Genomic DNA, 11,415 nt, shown 5'->3' with positions numbered 1-11,415 from the left:
GTGTGTGTGTGTGTGTGTGTGTGTGTTCTGCAGAGCAGCCAGTCAGCTCTGGTTTGTTTCCATGGCAATGGAAGTTGACCTTATTTCCATGGAATAATTTTGTAACACACACACACACACACACACACACACACACACACACACAAACACACTAAGACTAAGGAAAGTTTAACTACAACTGAGTACATTACTTTTAATCATAATCATTTGTTATAATAATAATAATAATAATAATAATAATAATAATAATAATAATAATAATTTATAAATAAATAAAATACAAAAAAACAAACTCATAATAAATAAAACACTGCTGAGTGTGTGTGTGTCTGGTGGGTGGGGGTGGGGGGTGGGGGGGTGGGGGTTAGTTTATATTAATTACACGTCACAAATTTCTCTTTTTTTCAGTCACACAGAAAGTAAAGTTCACAGGTGTTTTTATGAAGTTGTTACAATTTTTATGTATTGTGGACATTGTTGTTGTTGTCAGAGTGTCAAAGGTCTACAACAAAGTTTTACCACAAAATTCTACCACAAAGTTCTACCACAAAATTTTACTACAAAGTTCTACAACAAAATTTTACCACAAAGTTCTATCACAAAGTTCTACCACAAAATTTTACCACAAAATTTTACTACAAAATTTTACCACAAAGTTCTACCACAAAATTTTTACCACAAAGTTCTACCACAAAATTTTACCGCAAAGTTCTACCAAAAATTTTATCACAAAATTTTACTACAAAGTTCTACCATAAAATTTGACCACAAATTTCTACCACAAGGTTTTACCAAAAAGTTGTACCACAAAGTTTCACCTGTCTTGTCATGTTATGAGGTTGTGTTAGAGTTTGATGCTACATGTGAGTATAGTTTAATTTTAGTCGCATGGATGTCTGAAGTGCATATTAACATTCCTGATTTTATCTTTGCATACTAGCTAGCTAAATCGGTCACCTCAGTCATTCGCTAGCTTATGCTCAGTTTTCATACTACTCAGTTGTCTAGCAACAGTGTTAACTGTAACAGAATTATGAATACACATTCTTTTTCAATGCACGAATACTCTTAAGATTCAGCCAATCGCAAACTTGTTTATGACATGACCATTAGCTTTTTTTTTAAACATCTTTAGTTTAATGTTGAGCAACAGTTAGCTAACTAGTTAGCCTAAATAACATCAACCTTACCTTTCTAGCTATCTAATAGCTTTAGCTAGCAAAATTTGTAGCAAGCTTATCTAATGTTAGGGTGCTTTTTTAAATGTTTGTATATTATTTTGGTCATTATTTTCATTTATTGTTTTGACCTTAAATAAATTGTAAAACAAGTTTGAGGGCAAATTCAGTGCCAATAAAATCGTAGAACGGACCTTGAATCTTTTTTTTTTCCATCAAATTGACAATTTGCAGAGAAATTTCAGGATTTCGGCCAGAAATTGTTTTAATAGTGCTAGTAAAATATATCTAGCATCCAAGTTGACAGTACTGATGACAGTACTTTATGATTCGTTCAAAAAAGTCAAAGTTAATTGAACTTTGCCAGCTTTGATTAATTTGATTCATCGCTCATCATCACTTCAGATTAATCTTACCAAAGTATACATTTTGAATTTAACATTTTTGCTACAGTTTAAGTGCTACTAATACACGCTGGAGAACCTGGTACCGTGTGAGAGGCAGGGTTCTACAGCTCCATCACGTGACTGCTGCTGATTTATTGTTCCACTGGGAGAACACGCTGAAGACAATGATAGTGATGAAGGTTTAGTATCAGCGCCTGCCGAGTCATCACAGCGTGGAACAGAGACGCTGAAGGTATCCAGGTCATTTCTCAGATATTTGAATCTTATTTTTAGCTGAGAGACTCGTGAGGGTTTGTAATTAGTCCAAGCCTCTGAGTTTCAGAGGTTTATATGAGGAGGCGAGAGATCGGATCAAGGTCTGATATCACAGAGAGAACAATTCTAATCATTTATTCTTTTATAATGAAGCAGTTTAACGTGATTTAACCAGTGAGGTCAGAGTACATTTAACAAACCATACTGCAATATATTACATAGGAGTGTGTGTGTGTGTGTGTGTGTGTGTGTGTGTGTGTGTGTGTGTGTGTGTGTTTGAGTGTAGCAGAGTTTATTAAACATCATTTCCATTCACAAGACTTGCAATTCTGCATGTGAGATAGTGAAGTCTCTCTCTCTCTCCCTCTCTTTCTCTCTCTCACTCTCTTACACACACGCGCACACACACAGACACACACACACACACACACACACACACACACACACTGCAAGTGACACATTTTCACTACTCTTCCATTTCTCATGCGGCACAGTTTGAACTCAGTAATGCCTGAAACCTGAACTGTGTGTGTGTGTGTGTGTGTGTGTGTGGCTGAGGTCAGAATAGGCCATGATCTGGGCACCGATAGATGGCACTCTACACTGACACAATCCAATGAGTTTGCACTTCCTCCCAATGCCTAACAGTGTGTGTGTGTGTGTGTGTGTGTGTGTGTGATTACTCAGGTAACGTGAGAAATTTTATTGTGTAGCGAGTTTCAGATGTTTGAGAAGATTTTAGTGAGCTGAAGGTTTTAGACCAAAATAACGAACAGATTACTTAGTCACACTATTAAATAATTACAGATTAAATATGTTTTTAATTTGCAAAACATTATTTTACAAAGATAAAATTACTCACTACATTATATTCACTAACAAATGAACATTTTAACTGTTTGAGAATAAAAAATGAAAATGAAAAATACAGATATAAAAATCATGAGGAATTTAAACACTGACATTTTTAAGATACAGATTCAAAAATATTATATGAACAGATTACTGAGTTATGCCCAGATTATTTACCTAGTTAGTTAGTTCAGTTAGTAAATTAGTTAGTTAGCTAGTAACTAAGTAAATACATAAATAAGTAAGTAAGTTAGTAAATTAGTTAGTTAGCTAGTAAGTTAGTTAGTTGGTTAGTAAGTAAGCTAGCAAGTTAGTAAATTGGTTAGTTAGCTAGCTAGTAACTTAGTAAGTAAGTAAATATGTTAGTTAGTTAGTTAGTTAGTTAGTTAGTTAATTGTGTAGTAAGTAAGTAAGTAAGTACGTTAGTTAGTTAATAAATTTGTTAGTAAGCAAGCTAGTAAGTAAGTAAAAACGTTAGTTAGTTAGTTGGTTAGTCAGTCAGTCAGTCAGTTAGTTGGCTAGTTGGTTAGTCAGTTAGTTAGTTAGTTAGTTAGTTAGCTAGTAAGCAAGTAGAAATTCTGAGTCATGACCGCTACTGGATTGCAGCATTAACTTGTGGGGTTTGCAGGAAAAACGCAGCAGTATTTAGATTTGATCCATGTTATTTGGGTAAACGTTTGCATTACAGTCACAGTCCTACATTAGTTTTGCGCATTGGAGTACGATGTCCTGAGCTGTGTGTGTTACAGTGATGTGTAGCACCGAGCTGGAGCTCCAGGGAGAATAAAATCCAGCTGAAGACACACCATGTTCAATATTTTACTTCAGAAATATTCAATATTTTCCTGCTGCGGCTGAAGAGGAGTTTCTTTAGTCAGATTGTTGAACATGTTCATATCCGTGTTTATTCAGCTTTACTGCTCGTGTTTATTGAGGGTCAGCTCCATTTTTCATTCACTAGATTTTCTCTATCTGTCTGTCAGTCTCTCTCTCTCTCAGTCTCTCTCTCACTGTCTCTCTCATCTGTCTCTCTTCCATTACTGTAGCTGCATGTGACAGTGTGAGTGTTTCATAAAGTATTTTTAAGGTCATCTTTTACATTTCTCTATTTGTTTATTAATTTGTTGATTTTAAATGATATATCTATGGAGATGGGGCTGTATAAGCGCCAGCTGGTGAATGGAGGGCGGAGCTGGAGAAGCTGAGTGGTAAGGAATGTGCACCTGTGGGGAATTCTCTTAAGGATTGTTCTGTGCTGAAGTGAGAAGAGGTGAGGATAAGAGGGAGAGAGACACGCCCTTCAAGAGAGAGAGAGAAAGAGAGACAGAGACACACCCTTCGCGAGAGAGAAAGAGAGAGAGACACACACAATATAATTTTTTTTAATCTGTTAATTATTGCAACTGTCTGTAGATTGGACAAAAAAAATAAGGTCTGAAATGTCTAGAACTATATTGTGTCCAATCAGAGAATTGCTCATTTGAATATTTCCCAGCACGCTTAGAAGTGATAGCAGTTAGCACGTAGTTGAGTAAGTCACAGGTTGAGGTTTTTTTTTTTTTCAGTTTCCTGTTTGGAATGTTTTTGCTAACATGATTAGCCATGTGCTGTATTTCTGATATGTTTATGAGAATCAAATGATTAGGAGTTTATCTGAATTAAAAGTTTGCAGCTCTACTTCTTTGGCAGCTCGTGACCAAATATTGACTCATTTAGCACAATCTTGTGTAAGTATTCTATCAGTGTGGGCGTGTCTGAATGGATAATGATTGACAGCGGTGTTTCCTATGCAATGTAAACAACTCTTTTGGTAGTATTAGCACTAGAGAAGTGGGTAGGAATGACAGATTGATGTTTCCACAATGCTTTTGTTTTCAATCGTGAGTCATGAGTGTGTTGGCGTGGTGATGTTGGTGTTTTGTACCTAAGCAGAGAAATTAAAGTAAAATGTCGGATTGTGAGCAAAAACCCTCTTCACGTCGTACAGCTAGAACTCAAGCTAGTTTGTTAAGTTTGTTAAGTTCTTGTTTGAGGTTCCTATAACCTCATTATAGTTTCATCGCCTGTCATATACAGTAGGAGCTCTCAATAAATGTGTACAGAGACGTAAAGAAGAAAAATAAAACTGGAAGGAAGTATCTGAGATCGCCGGTGCCTCTGGTGGGTGTACGTAGTTAGTACAGTTAGCTCACTTTGCTAATCTAATCTGAGAACGAATGCTAACATGAAGCTGAGTAATTCGATTTTCACACTGATTACTGTGTTATTTAATTTGTGTTTAAGAATACATTTTAAACACATGGACCTGGAAAAAACAACATGAAACGATGGGACGGTTCAGGCCCACAAGTGACACAAGCAACTCGTCTAGCTAGTATAAATGTAGCGTAAAAATATTGTAATAATTATTCTACAGTATAATGATCATTATATATTTAAATCAACATGTCACATCTTTATAGCGTTATCTTTTGCTTGTATTTCCTCATTTGTAAGTCGCTTTGGATAAAAGCGTGTGCTTAATGAATAAATGTAAATGTAAAGCATTTTTCACTCTGTGTGGAGTTTTTTTTATTCAGAGAGAGAATAAAACACCACTCTCAACTCACAACTCAATTTATTTCACAACTTTTTACAGACAAAATGTTTAGAGAGGAACATAAAAAAGAAGAAAAGCTGGGTTCAGCTTTTATTTGACACGTTCTACATTCCCGTCACTAAAAGCAAGATTTTAAAGTGACCTACTTCAAAAGTGCTGTTTTTTTAGCTTATATTCTCACAGAAACATTTTTTTTACAGAATGCACAAAGATGACTCGTTTTTATTTGTTTAGTTTTTTTGTTAATGTGCTCTATGATTATAAAAAGATCTACTGAAAATTAAATGTTTATTATTATTATTATTATTATTATTATTATTATTATTATTATTATTACAGCATACATACAGGTAAAACACACACACTGATTCAGCTGAAAAAGATGGAGTTATGCATCATGTACAGGATTTACAACAACAAGAGAATGAATTCAGTTTTATTCAAAATTAATTATTTAAAAATTAGTGAATTATATATTTAAAACAACATAAAATCAAGTTCAGGAAAAAACGAGGCATGAAAGTATGACATTAATAATCAGTTTGAAAACAGTTCAAATAAAACACAGTCGACAGTGTAAATGTGAGGCACTGGGAAGGAAAATGGTTGCCAGTGACACGCCCATAGTCACGACCCCATGGTCACACCATTAGCTGCACCCTTATACCTTTAGCCACACCCTTACACTTTTAGCCATGCCCTTAGCCACACCCATACACCTTTAGCCACATCCTTATACCTTTAGCCACATCCTTACACCTTTAGCCACATCCTTACACCTTTAGCCACACCATTACACGTTTAGCCACATCCTTATACTTTTAGCCACACCCTTACACCTTTAGCCACACCCTTACACCTTTAGCCATGCCTTTAGCCACACCCTTTCACCTTTAGCCACACCCTTACACCTTTAGCCACATCCTTACACCTTTAGCCACACCCTTACACCTTTAGCCACATCCTTACACCTATAGCCATGCCCTTAGCCACACCCTTACACCTTTAGCCATGCCTTTAGCCGCACCCTTACACCTTAGCCATGCCTTTAGCCACACCCTTACACCTTTAGCCACATCCTTACACCTATAGCCATGGCCTTAGCCACACCCTTACACCTTTAGCTATGCCTTTAGCTACACCCTTACACCTTTAGCCATGCCTTTAAGCCAGACCCTTACACCTTTAGCCACACCCTTACACTTTTAGCCACATCCTTACACCTTTAGCCACATCCTTACAGCTTTAGCTACGCACTTACACCTTTAGCCATGCCCTTACACCTTTAGCCACATCCTTACACCTTTAGCCATGCCTTTAGCCACACCCTTACACCTTTAGCCATGCCTTTAGCGACGCCCATACACCTTTAGCCATGCCCTTAGGCACTCACTTTGCCTCCCTCATAGCAGCATCCTTTGCCATAATAATTCTGGTCACTTGCTATCCCATGATTCCTTGCATACTTATTTGATAGTTTAAGTGAAATTAAAAAATTAACAGGAGTGAAATTTATTTTAAATTTATTTCTATTTCTTATTAGCATAAGCAGGAAGTGATGTCATCTGAGTTGTCCCCAGGTCTCCCTGTATAATCAGCTCTCAGTATTCATGTTTGATGTTCAGTTTGTAGATTTTTTTTAAACTGTCTGTAATTAAAGTGTATTGTTGTGGCTGGTTTTCTACATTTAACTCTGTGTTCAGCTGAACGCTGTAGCGCTTAGCACACTGAGGATTTGCATACGATGACTCAGTTTGTAATTAAGACACGAAACAAATGCAGCATATTTACATTCGTATATCTGCAGGTTATTTATAATCATCTGCATAATTGTATAGGGTTGACTCATGCTTTAGCAACACACACACACACACACACACACACACACACACACAGAGAATGAGTGCCAACCTGTTTATCACAGTCTCTTCCTACACTGACATCTTATCTTTATTTTATTATTTTACAATAAACACATGATGTTTCTATAGCAACAGCTCATTCAGAGGGACAGATAAAAAAACATCTGTAACTGTGGATTTGGTGAAGTTTTCTTAAAATAAGGAGACATTTTTTTATGTAACATGTATGGAAGGAGTCTCCAGTGTCAGCGCTGTGTAACAGTCAGAGGTAAAGCTGTAACTTTAAGTTTTCCACAAACTGCAGTTTTTGAGAGATTAAAGATAGAGAGACTAAAGAGAGAAAATAAAGAGAGAGAACAGAGAGAGAGAATAAAGAGAGAGAATAGAGAGAGAGAATAAAGAGAGAGAGAGAATAGAGAGAGAGAATAGAGAGATAGAATAAAGAGAGAGAATAAAGAGAGAGAATAGAGAGAGAGAATAAAGAGAGAGAATATAGAGAGAGAATAAAAAGAGAGAAGAAAGAGAGAGAAGAAAGAGAGGGATGATGAGGGAATGAGTGCTTATAGCTGCTATAATGTAAGTGACAACAGAAACTAACTTGCTAGTCTACATTAAATGTAACTCTAAATTGATTTTAAAAAAAGTATGATGTGTGGTTCTTTAATTAAATAAAAGAAATGTGTGTGTGTGTGTGTGTGTGTGTGTGTGTGTGTGTGTGTGCGTGTGTGTGTAAAATGAACTTCCTGTACGCAAAATTTTTATTAGAGTAGGACACTGTAACACTGTACATGTACAGTGAGGTCGTCGTACTTCCTGTATAAGTCTGTGCATAGTTCCTTATAATATCTGTGTGTGTGTGTGTGTGTGTGTGTGTGTGTGTGTGTGTGTTAACTGGGTAAGTTATTACTCAGTATTTTCTTCTTAATATCTAGAACCTGACAAGAGTTTAAGATTTAGCTTCTTGGTCCACTTTTAGAAAAAGACCATGAAAGGTTCTACGAAAAACCTCACAACAGGGTTCCGGGCCTGTTTTGGAGGCTAAGAACCATTAATTATCCATTAAACCCTTGCAGAACCCTTTCTAATGTGAACACAAGATGAAGAATCTTTGGTTTATTAAATAAAAATTTATAATTTATATTTAAAAAAAAGGTAAAAGGTTAAAGGTTAAATAAAGCAGTCTTCCTTTTTTAACACATTAAACGGACATGGATTCAAAAGATCTAGATTTGTTTTATCCACCATCTTCCCCACTGTTTCCTGAGAGACCCTCTGGTGAGGATGCGGCGCTCACTCCTCCCTGTGACACAGGAAAAAGAGAGAAAAGGAAAGGAAAGAAAGAAAGTAAGATAATCCTGCATCTTCACAAGTTTAAGTTCTATCCAACATTTAAAAAAATAAATAAATAAATAACCAGCAATAACAGTGTGCTTTTACCCAGGAGAAGTGTGTCCAAGCTTTCTGTAAACTTTCCAGCTTATTTATTTATTCAATTATTTATTTACTTATTTATTTATTTGTTTATCTATTTGTTTGTTTAGTTCAATTATTTATTTATTTATTCAATTATTTATTTGTTTGTTTATTTATTCAATTATTTACGTGTTTGTTTGTTTGTTTGTTCAATTATTTACTTGTTTGTTTGTTTGTTTACTTATTTATTTAATTATTTGTTCTTTGCTTTACAAACAACAGCAGAATGAATCCCCACATTACTTTTACCATTTCAGTTCATCACAGAGCCACTAGAGCACAATTTCACCTTTACAATAAAAATAAACAAATACAATTAAAAAATTTAATGAATAAAATAATCCATTAGAGAGTCTCAGTCATCTGTCATTTTAATCAGTTATATTCACTCTTGTGAAGTACTTCGACAGCATTCGTCCACGTTCTCACTGCGGTTAAGTGCACTCCTGTAAGTGCTCAAGTGCACACTCCAGTGATTTACCACTTCCACACTTCTAAGTGAGTAGGGGAAGTGAACAAGGGTGCGATAAGAACAGAACTGGACATAAAGTGGAGATGGTTCTTTAGGACGCCTCGGATAAATCCTGCATATATGATGCAACAACACACACATACGTACACACACACACACACACACACACACACAGAGCCGTGACAGCAGCCATAATGGCTGATTATTAAGTTACAGTGAGGACAAACAGCGGCTGCACTCGATTCACACTACAGCTACTTTTAGTGCACTTGATTTATAACGGAGATGTTTCTGGCACTCGAGCGGGCGATAAAGAGGAGTATATTGCCTGCAGGTAGTACACGCGCACACACACACACACACTGATGCTTTGAGTCCTCATTTCACTGTCCCACTTTCCTCCTGAGCGATTTATTAAGCAAAGCAATGTGACAAGGCCAAACAACACACACACACATACACACACATACACACATACACACACACACACACACACACACACACACACACACACACACACAGCCATTATATTAATTGCATTTTTAAAGTTTGGCCATAAATGTCCACAGTGTCCCTCTCACCCCAAATGTCAATTCAGTCAATCGGCTGAAACATGTTCAGTGTGACGCTAACGTTGCTAACAGTGAATGGAGTCTTATGGCCACCAGTTTAGCATGGTGCGCGTGTGTAAATCTTACACATTTACATATGTGACTCGAGTTATTTACATATCCCGTGTTTTAGATCTCTGGCATCGGTGACATCATCTGTCATCATTTATCATCTGTAAAGCTGCGACAGATGTTGAGACAATGTCCATTGTTAAAAGCGCTATACAAATAAAACTGAATTGAATTGAATCAAAAAGTTCCTTATTCAATGGAGGAAAATTTTGTCTAAGCTTAGTGGTGTGGAGTGACTTTAAAATGAAAACATTGATTAGAACATTTAGTATTTGAATGTGTCTAAATATTAATGAGTCTAGTTGAATATTAATGAGTCTAGTTGAATATTAATGAGTCTTTTTGAAGTTCTTCTGAAAACAACAGAAGATTGTGCTGCTTTCCAAGGCAAAGAAATTGTCAAGGACGCGTCGTTTTTTATCATTAACTTAAACTTTTATCGAAATGGCTTCCACACTTGTTATTCATCAGCATATAGAATAGCACTTGATCCAGCGCACACATTTATTTATTTTATGTCGTGCTCTTAGAAACTAAATGGAGGAGATGAAAATGTAAGGTGTGTGAGATTAAGGAAATTTTATCACACTTTTTATTCACTGTGTTGATTTGTTGAATTAATAAAATAAAGTCATCGTGTGTGTTAATTCGACGCGCTCTGCTGAAAAGAAAACGCACCCACGGTGTGAAGGATAATCTAACCTAGCGCGTGTCTGCTACACTTACAGAGAAACTTTAACTTCATTCATCATTTCATCCAGAAAATATTCACTCCTCCAGATAAGCCATGTCTCTGATGAAGGTACGTCTCCTCCCATGTGTTTTGTGTGAAAAAAACTTTTCATGAGATTTTAATGGAAGATATTATTAATGAATGAATTGTGTGATATTAGTGTATTTATTGTTGTCTTCGAATGACATTCCACAGTGTGTGAGTGGATTTACAGCCAGAACATACATTTCAGCCTGACATATTGTCGTTCCATCATACTGTCAGACGGTGGCGCTGGACTTACCACCGCTCCTCACTCCAGCCGATATCACACAACAAACATGCGCTTAAGCTCAAGATCAGAATCGAGCGGAACCGAGACACGCCCCTGTTCTAGATAAACTCCGCCTCCACGTGCGTAACTCTCACCTAACTTCTGAATAGTGTGTAAATCTCCTGACTTTGATAAGATGCAGTTTGATACACAGTCCAGTCCTCTAAACACACACACACACGCACTCACACACACTCATATACTCACACTCACACACTCACACACACTCACACACACTCACACTCACACTCACACACACTCACACACACTCACACACTCACACTCACACACATTCACACACACTCACATACTCACACTCACACACACTCACACACACTCACACTCACATACTCACACACACACTCACACACAAACAGACTCACACACACACTCACACTAACACAGACTCACACACACACTATCACACTCACACACACACACACAAATACACACACACACTATCACACTCACACACTCTGTCTCTCTCTCTCTCACACACACACACACACACACACACACAGAAATAATAGAGGGCAGAATACGACGCAGAATATTTTGTCACCGCTCTTGAAGATGTTTGAGACTTGC

General features: G+C 36.7%; 1 protein-coding gene across 2 annotated transcripts in view; it reads right to left on the bottom strand.

Annotated features, from left to right (window-relative positions):
* Positions 1–10,414: 10,414 nt before the first annotated feature.
* The window catches only part of gabra6b (gamma-aminobutyric acid type A receptor subunit alpha6b), a 26,918-nt gene continuing 25,917 nt past the window's right edge, over positions 10,415–11,415 (bottom strand). For both annotated transcript variants that reach the window (XM_053649191.1, XM_053649192.1), the window contains one exon: positions 10,415–11,415. This exon is cut by the window's right edge and continues 1,044 nt beyond it. The gene's annotated coding sequence lies outside the window, so the exon portion shown is untranslated.

Source organism: Ictalurus furcatus, chromosome 18 (genome assembly GCF_023375685.1).
Source record: "Ictalurus furcatus strain D&B chromosome 18, Billie_1.0, whole genome shotgun sequence".
NCBI lineage: Eukaryota > Metazoa > Chordata > Actinopteri > Siluriformes > Ictaluridae > Ictalurus > Ictalurus furcatus.
This window is presented reverse-complemented; position numbering and strand designations above follow the sequence as displayed.